Source organism: Topomyia yanbarensis, chromosome 2 (assembly GCF_030247195.1).
Source record: "Topomyia yanbarensis strain Yona2022 chromosome 2, ASM3024719v1, whole genome shotgun sequence".
NCBI lineage: Eukaryota > Metazoa > Arthropoda > Insecta > Diptera > Culicidae > Topomyia > Topomyia yanbarensis.
Genome location: NC_080671.1, coordinates 408809521 through 408822771, shown reverse-complemented (window position 1 = coordinate 408822771; position 13251 = coordinate 408809521). Strand labels below are relative to the sequence as shown.

General features: G+C 36.9%; 1 protein-coding gene across 1 annotated transcript in view; it reads left to right on the top strand.

The window, feature by feature from the left end:
* LOC131685050 (secreted protein C-like) overlaps positions 1-13251 on the top strand; it is a 310844-nt gene that overhangs the window by 270839 nt on the left and 26754 nt on the right. The gene's annotated exons all lie outside the window — the stretch shown is intronic.

The window sequence follows — 13251 nt, the reverse complement described above, 5'->3', positions numbered from 1 at the left end:
AACAAGTGCTGATTATTAGCAGGCTTTAATTTCCCATGAAAATATAATTTTTAGGTTTGCTTATATTGCCGAAAATATTAACCACACGCTCATTTTTCTTCAAAAAATGACGAAAAATTAAGAAAAAGTTCAATAGATTCGTAAATAACGTCAGAACCAGTAGTCGCACTAAATCAAAATGTTCTAATGATCGAAAGTGCATTCAATTACCTTTACTTCAACATAATAATATTTCATATCGATGCAGTACAACCGAAGATATTTGGATTTTACTAAACGTACTCTAAAGGTAAAATTCATTTTTTCACTGTAACTCGAAAACTGTTCTACTGTAATTTTTTTGGACCTCATTTTCGGATTCAGCACACGATTTTACATTGAAAATGACCACTAGCTTATCCAGTTCAGGAATGCTGTAAACTAGTGTTATCGAAAAATCCTATACAAATATCAAGGACATTGTACCGGTAGCTAAACTTGATCGGTTAAGCTCAAAATTACACCAGACACTCCTGTTGGAAACTTTCTGATTCTGAGCTTGACTAGGCGTTTGCTGAGGAACTCAAATTGTGTCTCCGTTGTTGGAGCTAGCTTAGTCCTCGCACCAAGCTAGTGTCGCATACTGATGAGACAAAGTCAAAACGTAAATTCCATAATTAATAAGTTTAGAGCGTCTCTTGACGACCTAACTCATCTACCGCAGGAGACTGGATGATTTGTAACTTTCCCACGACTAAACTTATTGTTGGATCCGAAAGTAAATCAAAATGCCTTGTACGCATCTCATCTGGGCTCGATTCCCGAACCCGCACATATGGTTCGAGATTTTTCTAAAGGTGTTTTTCTAGCCCGCAAAAAAGAGGCAACTGTAAGATTATAACCTCTATAATCGAAATAAAAAAATCTTTAAACAGTAGGCACATGCTAAAACATCGCGAATTGTGAACACAATTAGTGCTATAGGAAAGATCTTATCACACTGGTACAAAAACTTACAATCTTTTCGTCTCTCAATGTTGAATCCAAGGTTCGTGTCATTCACCCTTTGGTAAAACTTTTACTAATTTTATATATTATCCTGTAGATTAAAGTTAAAATGTAAATTAAGCCTCTTGGAAGCTGAATACTGACATTTCGTGCTTCAAAATTATTTACTTGTGGTTAGAATATAATCTTTAAAAAAAGAACTGCCATCGCGAGACTGTACGGTGTGACGTCATTTTGCGATCGGAAAGATTTCACTTCCCCCCGAGCGTGACCGCTTTTTGTCCTATTGACTATACTGCCTGTTGGAGTGATTATAGCAAGCCCCTTTCATAGACATATATAGCACTCACCAAGCTCACCGTCAACCGCTTAATGGTGCCGTACCGTCTGAGATCCGCGACTAGTGTGGCGAATGCATTTGCCTTTGCCACGCGCAAGCCATTCTAGCGTAAATTCGAGGAATCTGAAGGTGCTCATAGATTATGAGTAATTACAATGTTATTTCATTGTAACACTTTTGTTTTCGACGGGATGATGCTGCGATAAGCCGAACTGTATCCCAGCGGGTTATTGTTGCTTACATCAAGGTGTAAATGTTTTATTGAATTTAATGTTTGATTCAATAGTTGGTGTACCTACATGAAAATATAGTCTCTACCGAATGAATCATCACAATATAATGATTCCGTTAGATTAAAAAAATACGAAACACACAAATTAAAATCGAGTTCCAAATTAGCTCAAAACAGTTTGCAACGCATTTCATCTCTCCAAAGTTCAAGTGTTCGTTGCTTTATTTACAAAGCAAACTTCATAATTACATGCTCACTTCTTTTTATCCGTAGACTTTACAAACTTTTGTTGCTGTTTCGTCTGCTTTCCTCTGGCTCTCTTGCTCTATAGAATCGTGTTTGAGTCCAGAACAGACACTGAACTACGCTCTGGATGAAGTTTTTTTTATGTGTATAAAACTTTACACTACACCAACAATCGCATAAAAGATTTCTTTCTTTCGGTTCAGTTTTGATTTTTACTCTACTCCTTGCTCCGATCTTCGCAACTTCAATCCTCACATGCTGCTGCTGTTGCTCCGTCTGGCCGGGCATATTAACGATGAGGCAGCATTTGCGTGATACACGAACGAAAGGCACACAAGTGTCTCAAACTTTGACTCTGGCTTCCCTTTACTCAAATAATAATCTCATCTTCGATCGTTCTTTCACTGCCTGACTGCCTCTGGCTGGCTGTTGGCTGGCTGACGGGATTTGATGCAGTTCCTTTTGGGCTCCGTACATTGAAAAACGAGTTTTTCCTTCCCTTCGCCCGCACTCACCACCTTGGGCCGGCCAAGAAGGGCTTCTATCGTTGAGAAAAGAACTTTAGCTCAAGTCCCGTCGCGTCCCGTCCCGTCGGGCACGAAGACGAAAGAAGAGACAAGATGCCCGTAGAAAGGTACAACGAACCCTAACGCGTACATCACGCGCCACACTATATAGGCACAAGGGAGTGGAGTCTTTGTGAATCGACGAAAAAGTGGCTGGATTAATCCTGGACGCGCTGCTGGTTTATACGGATGGGGCCACTGCAATTAAGCTTTTCGGATGATTGTGGGTTTGGACTAGGATTGAACACGGTGGTTTGAATAATATAGGGGAATTGGTGCCTGGGCCGGTAGAGTTCAATTAGGTGGTACCGTAATTTGGAACAAAATCATCAACATTTAAGTTTTAGTCCAGCCAACGTTCAATCTCAGTAATCATTCAACTTTCGGGCAATTTAGACTAATTAATTGAATGAGTAGCTACGAGAACACTCTTCAGGTCAATACTCTTGCCTAACCATCTCATCTGATGGGTGTGTACCCCGTTACGTTGTTAGGCAGACAGACGTTAGGCATAATGGACCTTACAGACTGTCCCAGAAAGTATGAACACAGTCAGAAACCGTTGCCAATTCGCAAAAATTGACAATTTGTTAATTTTTATTGCTGCGTGCTGTTGTTTACTTTCATCTCTTTTTTCTTTGTTTATCTGAACCCTAGATATCATACATACCATCAACACATGGACTGGAACTAAAGGCTTTTCTTCGCTTCCGAAAGAAATCGTGACAACAGATTTTCACCTCAAAAAATCTTTACGATCTCGGCTGGGATTGAACCCAGACCCATTGGGTGAGTGGCGGTCACGCTTACCATTCAACCACCGGCGCAGTCACCTAGCAACAATTGAGGTTTTATGGCACTCTTGAAGCTCTTCTTAAAACTTATAATGCACTTGCAGTTTACTATAAAACTAGAAATGCTACCTAGGTCTGGTCTCTTAGTACTTGTGTGATGGCTTAATCGTTCCCATTAGTTTGTTTCAAAATGTGTGAACTTTCAGCTAAACAATGGTGGAATTTTGTTCACAAACGGTGTACACAGTGTCACTTTGAAAGGAAGGAGTGACTTTGAAAAGAACTTCTATCCTCAGGACCCCAGCATTATTTGAAACGTAAAAATGACTGACAACAGTATAATTTCATGACATCAACGTACCGTAAACCGGGGCGACATTGATCACTTTTTAAAGTAATCATTACATATTTTTAGACGCAACAATTTTTTTTCAAGTTTAATATTTTTAAACCATGTACTGATCTATGGAGAACAAGATTGAATGATTTTACCTAAAATTGTCCGCTTACAGCTATTTTTCCAAAAATGATTTCAAGTTTAAGTTCGTTTTCGTATTCCACGTTGACTTTGATAACCTGCATGTTCACCACATTAAGTTTTTGATGTCAATGTTTTTCATTCAAATGTTTGTTTAAACTAATTCTGGAAAGATACTCATTGTTAAATAGATGTTAATTGGTATTATACAAAGTATTTCAATATGCTGTAAAATTCGAGTAACCAAAATTCCTATAATTTATGTCCAACTAGTATAAAAGATTCTGAAAACCTTTAAAATTGTAAAAATTGGTTTATTTCATTGCTTTATCAATGTACAAAAAGTTTCGTCCATTTTAACACGTTGGAATATTGAACAATAAAAAATGTTGCGAATTTTAGCTTAAAATAATATGAAATAATTGACAACTAGTTTCACAAAAAAAGCATTTAAAATAAACAAACTCTTAAAACTAAATTTAGAACATCCCAATCTAAAGGAAAATAAAAACTCGCTTGTAATTTATTACTCTTGCTCGAATCTGAGATTAATTTGTTTTATAAAAAATAGACACTTTACGAAGCTTCGTAAAAATAAGGGAAAGTCAAATTTCGGTTTTTTGTAGTTTTTGTACCCAAAAACCGAACAATATACTCAAAAAGTATAATAAATCAGTATTTTATAAGTTTAAAGAAAAAATCATTTTAAATAAAAATAATTCGGTCGACTATTCTGGTTTAATAAGCGATCTACGGAAAAAGTTTCGAGTGATCAAAGTCACCCCGGTTTACGGTACTAAGTTAGTTTACCGTTTTTAATATTCAGTAGAACAACAATATACGTAAAAGTTTCAAACGAGGCATTTCAATGTAAGTTCCCACTATTTTCCTATAAGCATTTCAACTAATTGAGAAAAGTCGGCTTTGATAGAACTGTTTCGAGCAGCTTATTAGAATATTCACATCTAAGTTTTTGAAATGGTTTGAAACTATGTGTGTAGAATTCATGTTTTCACAAGAGCTCATTACCGGACAAAACGCCCCACTAGATTCTAGCTGATATGCCCCATTATTATCACAACTGTAAAGTAACTGTTGAGCAAATTACGAGCTTTAAATAACAATATGGGCATACCATCCTTTTGTTGTGAAGCATATTACACTGAAGCTGGGGGCATTCTGCCCTGGGTGTGCGAAGGAACTAGATGTTGACCATCTTTGAAAAATGTGCAATAATGATTTTATTTGCATACTTTTGACAAAAAATTAAGTAGGAATTATTTTCTAATTAATATTGCAATAAATTAGACTAGTTGCTCCGGAGATCTTAGTGCCCAACCTTGAAATATAGTGATTTCTGCTTAAGGGAGGCATATTAAACCAGTTTACCCTACGTGGGAAAGTAGTGCGAAAATCTATCAGGAAGTTCGGTGAGGATTACATGTTTGGGATAAACCGAAAACGGATCAACAAACGATTTTAATCCACCTAACAGTGTGATGAGACATTTCCTATAACTCTTATAACTCTCTTCGGATATTATATCATTTGAGAACATTTATAACTTGATGCTTCGCGATGTTTTTGATAACACATACTACATGGGAAAGTGACAGGACTTAGAGAATCGCTCAAATCAGCATAGGACAACATCAGTGCTACAAATCTCAAACCAAATCAACGGGAAAGCGAAAAAATGGCCCACAAGATAGACATACAAACGAATTATTGATAATGCTCTGTTAATAAAATACCTAAATTCCTCAATCAATGCATTATGGTGGGAAAACTGAATTTTCCTAAAGGGGTTATATATTGTGCTGAGCCAAAAAAATTGAATTTTTTTTTTTTTTTTGAATCAATTTGAAGTTTATACTTTACTCAAATTTCCAACGCGACTGAGAACTAAGAATTTAAATCGCAGCTCCTGATATCACGCTATCTCTGAAGTGCATGCGTGCATAGTTCCAAATTTTACATCGACATCGACTTTTTCTAAAGGTGACTTCCCAGTAGTATCCTTGCTTTGAATTATTATCGCTTATCCTAATGCCAAAGAACAAATGAAATCCTCTCGAAACCGAACCGTTTGGGAAAATCATCATCATTACTGGAATTTTCATTTTTACGAAACTTTTCGATAACCTTCCGTCACTTGCGTTAATGCACTGGGTGCACAATGCTCTGAAAATCTTAAGGTCTTAAGGTGAAGAAGTGAAATCTTCTTAAGGTGGAAGCCAGTAACGCACGCTTGTTGCTAGGCACCGACTCTTTTGTTTACATGGAGAAAAAATGGAATTCGAAGTGAAAATTCAAACGCACAAATGAGAGTTTTCACACATTTTTCTTCGGTCATCTGCACAGTGGCAGAAAATTTGAAGTTTTGTTAGTAAACGATTAAAGTTTCGCGGGTACTTTTGCAGTGGTGTGTGATTAAAGTGCATTTGAAAATGTGCTATAAAATTGAGAAGAAGAAAAATAAGAGTGTTTCGAAAAGAAACCCCAAGTGAAGAGGAGTGGTATTTTCGCACAAAATAAGAACTACAGATGGCTTTCCGTCAAAAACTCGGGTTGATTGTATAGGAAAATGTTCTAGCTTCCTCAAGTATCAGTTTCGTAGAACACCGGCAAGGTTAGTGTGTTGAAAAACGTATTTTTATATTTGCTCATGTCAGATGCATGGTTAGGCAGGCTGGAGGGGTGTATGTGGCGTAGGAGCTATGTTATGGCTCGCTTGTATAATGTCCTTTAGGCACCAGCGGGTCTAATTCAGAGCCATTTGCCCGGCGAGTTAAATCCGTAAAGAATACTAAAAATAAACTTTTATTCCACAATTTTCAGCGCAGCAATTCGAGAGATCGTGCTCACCGCAGACCGACGGTCTCTATTTACGAATTGGAATAAGTTCGTCAAATTTTGGAAGAAGTCGATAAAATAACCCCTTGAAAACTACCAAAAAATTGTTGTAGTTCGATGCAATAAAAAATCCCCAAAAATGGAATGTACCTAATAATGTGGGACACAGTGAATAATACATACAATAAAGACCCATTTTTATCAATCTCATGGTGTATTTTAGGCTGCCAAAATGGGGACATTGACTAAATCGGGCAATTTCCTTTTTCTTTATAATAATCTGAAGCTGTTAAAATATTCTTCCAGTCCCTTGATGTAGTCTGATAACTATTTCTGATTATTTAAAATAGATAGAGATAGAGAAAATTTCTTTTAAAGGGGTTTTCTAGCGTAAAATTTAAAAAATATGAACTTTTTATTTTTGCATATTTCTTCATGATAAGGAAATCATGCTCAAGAAAGGATGTACTCGAATTCAGTCTTGTTCGTCTGTTGATTTTTCATTACGATCACTTTAGAAATATTTTCAGAAATGCTTTCAGATATTTTGATGGAGAGCCCATCAAACATATGTTCATATGTGGCTGATAAAATCGGGTTTTCAATGTTTTTTAATAGATATTCAGTATTCGAAGAAGTTTCTTGTAAACGAGTGCAGAACGACTTTGCTTCTACTTAATTGAAGTCGGCTGCGTAGCCAGAAATTCAGATTGGTGGGGGTTTGGTAAAATTGTACTTACTTTCCAAACGGCATAATTCCGAAACCGTAATTTTTGAAGTTTTAAAACTATGCAGAATTAATTTTTCAGAAAAAAATAACAGAGTTCGTGTCTTTAGCGAATTTGTTGAGACTTTATTGTAGACATGAATATTAACCCGAGTAAATTCGCCATAAATACTTCTTGGACGATATAACGTCAAAAATATTTTATCAAATGATTCGCTGTTTAACGTTTGTAAAACTCACCGAAGATACTAAACCTCCGAAATTGGCGGTTTCAAAATGATGCTATCTTGACCTTAAATTACTGTTTTTGAACATTTATCTGAGCTATTCATATAATTGGTCATACAACAAAAATCAAATGCTCATCAAAATCGATCAGGAGCTGCTAGAGTCGAATGGAAAACGCCATTTTTCATAAATTTCTCTCTACATTCGGAAAGTGTTATACTCGTTATTAATCATATTACGTTTTCATCTCAATTCGACGCATTCCAAAAATAAAAACCTGTTTTAATCCACCTAGTGGTGCAATTGTGCCTCTCACATTTGTCCAGACCACGATTCCATGGCTGGTTATGTTCAATACAATGCATTGCAATGGCGGAAATGTATATTACATATGAGCGACCGAAAATAAATGTCGCAAGGATGGAACATGCTTCGCAAAACCCGTTTCAAATATATTAAAATATAAGAATCAGAAATAAACTTCAAGCATAAAAATCGGACACAAATTCTTCAGCATAAGAATCGCATAAAAAGTTTTCATCCATAAAACTCAGCAAGGATGAACCTCCAGTATAAAAATCGTTTCAAAATAAATAAATCGCTCGTAGGAGCATCCGTATATCTTGATGTTCAAGATCAAAAGTCGGCTAAAAACTACTTAGAATCTAGTAACTAGTAAGAATCGGATATATTTCTTTCCGGCTTTTTTACTGAAGGTTTTTTTATCCAACTCTTACAAAGAAATGTCCCAGTCCGATTTTTATGCTTGAAGTTTATATACCTTGCGTGATCTGTCCTTGCGACTTTTATTTTCGGTCGCATATTCTGTACGATTTGCACATACATACAATGGATCGACAGCCACGATCTTGAGATACTATGTGTCGATACTGAAACATCGCTTGAAACCAGCGGCGGATCAAGAAGGAAGATTCTGGAGGTCCAGGCCCTGCCGAAAATTTTCAACTTGTTAAGAAATTTTATACTCACTGCATACTCCCTCCGGGCCGGGATGACTGACGATTTCTAGAGTGATTGCATCACCTTTCTATAAGAGAAAGGGATAAATGTGCCGAAGTCAATTTTCGCCAAAAAAATTTTTTTCGATGCTACATCAAATCTTAACGTTTCATGCATTTTAATGTCACTTGGCATCGAAAATAGAAATTTGATTTTAAAATTTTCCGTTACTCCCCCCTTTGAGAATTTTTCATTTCAGTTTATATGGGAATTTGCTGTGTGGTCGCACTCTTCAACCCGTAATTCCAGAACCAGAAGTCCAATCAACAAAAAATTCAATAGCAGTCAATGGGAAGGTTGCACCTTTCATTTGAGACTAAGTTTGTGTAAATCGGTCCAGCCATCTTTAAGAAACAGAGGTGACATTATTTTTCACTTACACACACAGACATTTTTCGATCTCGACGAACTGAGTCGAATGACATATGACACCTCCGGGCCGGGGTTAGATTGACGATTTTTAGACTGAATGAGAAAGGCAAAAACATTTTTAGCAAATGTTGAAAGTTATGCAATGTTTTGGTGAGCAGTTCTATGTTTCATAGACATTTAATCAATTTCGCTTCCTATTAAATAAAGATCCTTATTACGGTACATCTCTTCAAAAGCGAGCTCAATATGAAAGAAAATCTGAAGATTATGATTGATTACAGAACTCTGGAATTTTCTATTGGAATGTTTTCAGACAGGAATTTGATATTGATGCAATTAGACAACTGTGAAATCAAGACCAATAGATCAGTTACATATCAGGACCCCTTTCCGACAATTTATCAAAATTCCTCATGATGTTTACAGCAACAGGTTATCAATCTACGGATCAGATAATTGTTATTGTAATATTGAATTAAATCAGGGCCGGCGGAATGCGTGGGTAGTATGGGTAGTACTACCCACTTGAAAATTACCGAACGGGGAATTACCCACTCGAAAGTTTGGAACAAACCAAAACCTGAGATTAACCACATATGGTCGGTGTTAAATCAGACCGGACTAACTCGCAAAACATCAAAAAATGAAATAATGATAACACTGGATAAAGAATTTCTTCAGCTACATTAGACTTTTTCCAGATTTGAAATATGTAACCATAAACAAGAATTATGGCAACAAATAGTTTTCAATTATAACGTAGAGGATGCTGCGATTCAAACTTTAAACTCATTTTTCTCGAAATCAATGTTTTGTCACTTAGTCCGGTCTGACTTAACACCGACCATATGTGTCTTGCACACAAAATTGTTGCGTTGGATATTCTTGATGTAAAACAATTGTATCATTTTATTCAGATACATATTTCTTTGCTTCACAATTTAATTTTTTGAGAATATGGGAAAATAATTAGGATTTGTTTGAAATTTGAAATTGTTTTTGCCTTTCTCATATAAAGAAAGGCTATGCAATCACTCCAAAAATCGATTTTCAAACCAAGGCCTGGAGGGCCGAGTGTCATATCCCATTCGATTCAGTTCGTCGAGATCGCAAAATGTCTGTGTGTATGTATATATGTGTGTATGTATGTGTGTGTCAAATAATGTCACTCAATTTTCTTAGAGATGCCTGAACCGATTTGCACAAACTCAAATGAACGGTATAACGCTCCCATAAGACGTTATTGAATTTTTAGTTGATCGGACTTCCGGTTCCGGAGTTACGGGTTGAAGAATGTGGTCACACAGCATATTCCCATATAAACTGGTAACCCTACGATGTCCGAATAATGTAATACATATTCAAAAACGTTCAACATTACTTGGATTGGCGGGTCTAGATCATTAATGATCAATTGAAGTAGTCATTGGTTACCTATGACGAATCTTGAAGCCCCTTGGGAACTCGCCAAGTTTCCGAGCTAATGTCACACCTATTTCGCAGCAAACACTTAACCGATGTTTACAAACTTGATTTCAAATGAAAGATATAACACTCCCATTGACTGCTATTGAACTGAATGCTTCAGTTTTTTTTCCATATAATTTATATGCGGGATACACAGTTCGGGTCGACAGTTCATTCGGAGTTTCTCCACAGAAGAAAAAGTTTTCTTGATCCTCTCCGCATTTTGCACACCGTGCCTTATTTCTACAATGGGCCTATTGTTTGCAACGACGACAGTTCATGCCCCGCGGTACAGAAAGGCGAACATATACACGGCCCTCGTTCAAAAGAACACATTCTGAAAGATGAAATGAAAGCTAATGGAAAATACTCCTCGATTTTTGCTGAACGCAATTGCTTGCATACCAGAATTTTCACTGACTGAAGCACAGGGATCTGGAAGGAGCAACCCCTTTTTACAATTAAAGCCCTTCTCGGAGACTACACCGTCAATCTCTACTTCCCGGCGGGTACGTAGACAAAAAACTTTTTCGTACACAGCCGAGTGTTGTATAGTTAGATCACGCAATATATTAATGATGTTAAATGGCTTGTCTTTGGCCCGGTAGTAGACCATCCAGGGGCCGGTTGTATTAGATATAATTTGCATCGAAAATAAGACTTAACGGTATTATTTTTGCAATCGGAGAACTATTCAAATCGGGAGAAATCACTCCGAATCTTACTACCCACTCCGGTAAAAGGTGTTTCGCCGGCACTGCATTAAATCAGTCACCATCAATAAATTTTCAACTTCAATCCAATAATTTTTATGGGAGGGGGTGTATGGTGTTAAACCCCAGAGCCTTCTCTTGGCTACGCCGTTGCTTGGAGTTATTTATTTCGCTTTTCATTTTCCGATATGTTTCAAATCGATCCGATGGTCTTTGCATTGATAAGTTATCAAGTTCCTTCCAGACAACTTGGAATTATTCGGTGATTATTTGTACTGCCCATAAACGCATAAGAGTCCCATGTGGATTTTTGTCGAAAATGAGTTATCCGTTGGATTGTATTCTGTATCACCACTGAATCACACTGCACAAATAAGATTACCGGGTTTGTTCAGAAAATATCAAAAAAATACCAAAACATGGTTGTCCCATCCATTTGGCTCAATGGATGGGACAATCTTGAACAGCGTTTTTCTCGGCTTGCTGTTTTTCAACATGGGACTCTTATGCTGTTATGGGCAGTGTAGCGGTTGTAGGTAGAAGAATGAAATGCAAAATTCGTTTTATCGAGATAGTGTTTGGCTTATTTAAATGGATTATTACTATATTGAACAATAAATAGGTGACAAAGGGTAATTCACAAGCAACAAGCCATAACTGTTAAACTATTCAAAATAGATATTTCATGTCTTCAGTAAAGTTATTCGTAAAAGTAAGAGCTACAAATTTGCTGAAGACATCATTTCAATAGAATCATTTCCAAGAAAATTTATGAAAATATCTCACTCGTAGGGGAATTTATCAGCAAAAGCACAATACCAAAAGAAAGGGCATATTACCTCTATTAAATTTTCCGAAGATAATATTGACCTGAAATTAGCCGTTTTGGCGTTAATAATAGATAACCTGTTTTTGGTCATATTTCTGGCAATGGGAAATGATAAAAAAATTCATCCGTATTTAATGTTAAATATCTGTTTTCATAATAGTCCGATTTCAACAATCTATAACCTGTTCGAAAAGTAAAAGCTGTCTAAAAAAAATATAAAGTATTAATCTATGTTGTTAATTTCGGCAGATAATTTTAAAAAAACTGCAAAAAACGCCATGCAAACATTCATATCTTGGAAACTAAATATCAGAATCAAAAACAAATTAATAGCGTTCTGACTGGCTGATAGGTCTTTCATTTAAAATTGGTTTGGATAAAATAGGTTCAGCCATTGCTGAGAAACACGAATGAGAGTTTGTCCGTTACATACGTACACACACAGACACACACACAGACATTGTCCCAAATCGTCGAGCTGAGTCGATTGGTATATAAGACTCGGCCCTACGGGCCTCGGAAAAAACCTAGAAAGTTTGAGCGAATTCTATACATTTCTTTTATAAGAAATGTAAAACTATCAGCTTGGACCAGCATCTTAAACTATATTAGCACGGAACGGCGTATGCGATGGAACTGGATAGAGACAAGTTCCGTAAGCCTAAGCTCCATTTTAATTTTCATAAAATAATTCGCCTCATGAAGGCTCGGTCGTAAAGAACAAAATTTGAAGTCAATAGCGATATCGGGTCTAAGAAGCGCTTTATCGTCGACTTGGCTCGTAACGACAAGAATAAATACAATGGTTCCTTTGTTCTCGTCACAATGCACACTAGGTCGAGCGGCTGCTTGGTTGTCGTTCACTTTGCTCGCTTGTAGAAGCAGAAAGTGGAATTAAGGGTTGGATTACTAGTGCGAATGATTACTTCCCAGGGCAGTCTTTTCACCCATCACCAAGCACACATTAATCAACGTGTCGTTCAACAGTTCATAACGTCATATTTATTAGTTGACTTCAATGGCAATAGCCGTCCTATTTAAAAAAAATAGAATGACTCCCGCAGTTAGAAATCCCTTTATTTGTCTCACAATTAGAATCTGGATTGATGGCTATCGCTGATAGAGGCTGTGAACACCAACGCCATGGTTCCCCATTACCTACCATAACGATTGACAGATGAGAATTTTAATTGCATATACCCCCTATACTTCATACCTCTATTTCTCGGAACCGCTTTATGACGCACTTGACCAAGCCTCTAGTGTCCGATGCATTCAGCGATTAACATCGATAAGAACCGCCTGGGAGCCTGATTTCACGACCTTTCGTCATCGGTGGAGAATGGCTAACCGGATCGATTCCCGAATGCATCATTGTCCTTTTAGAAAACGGCAG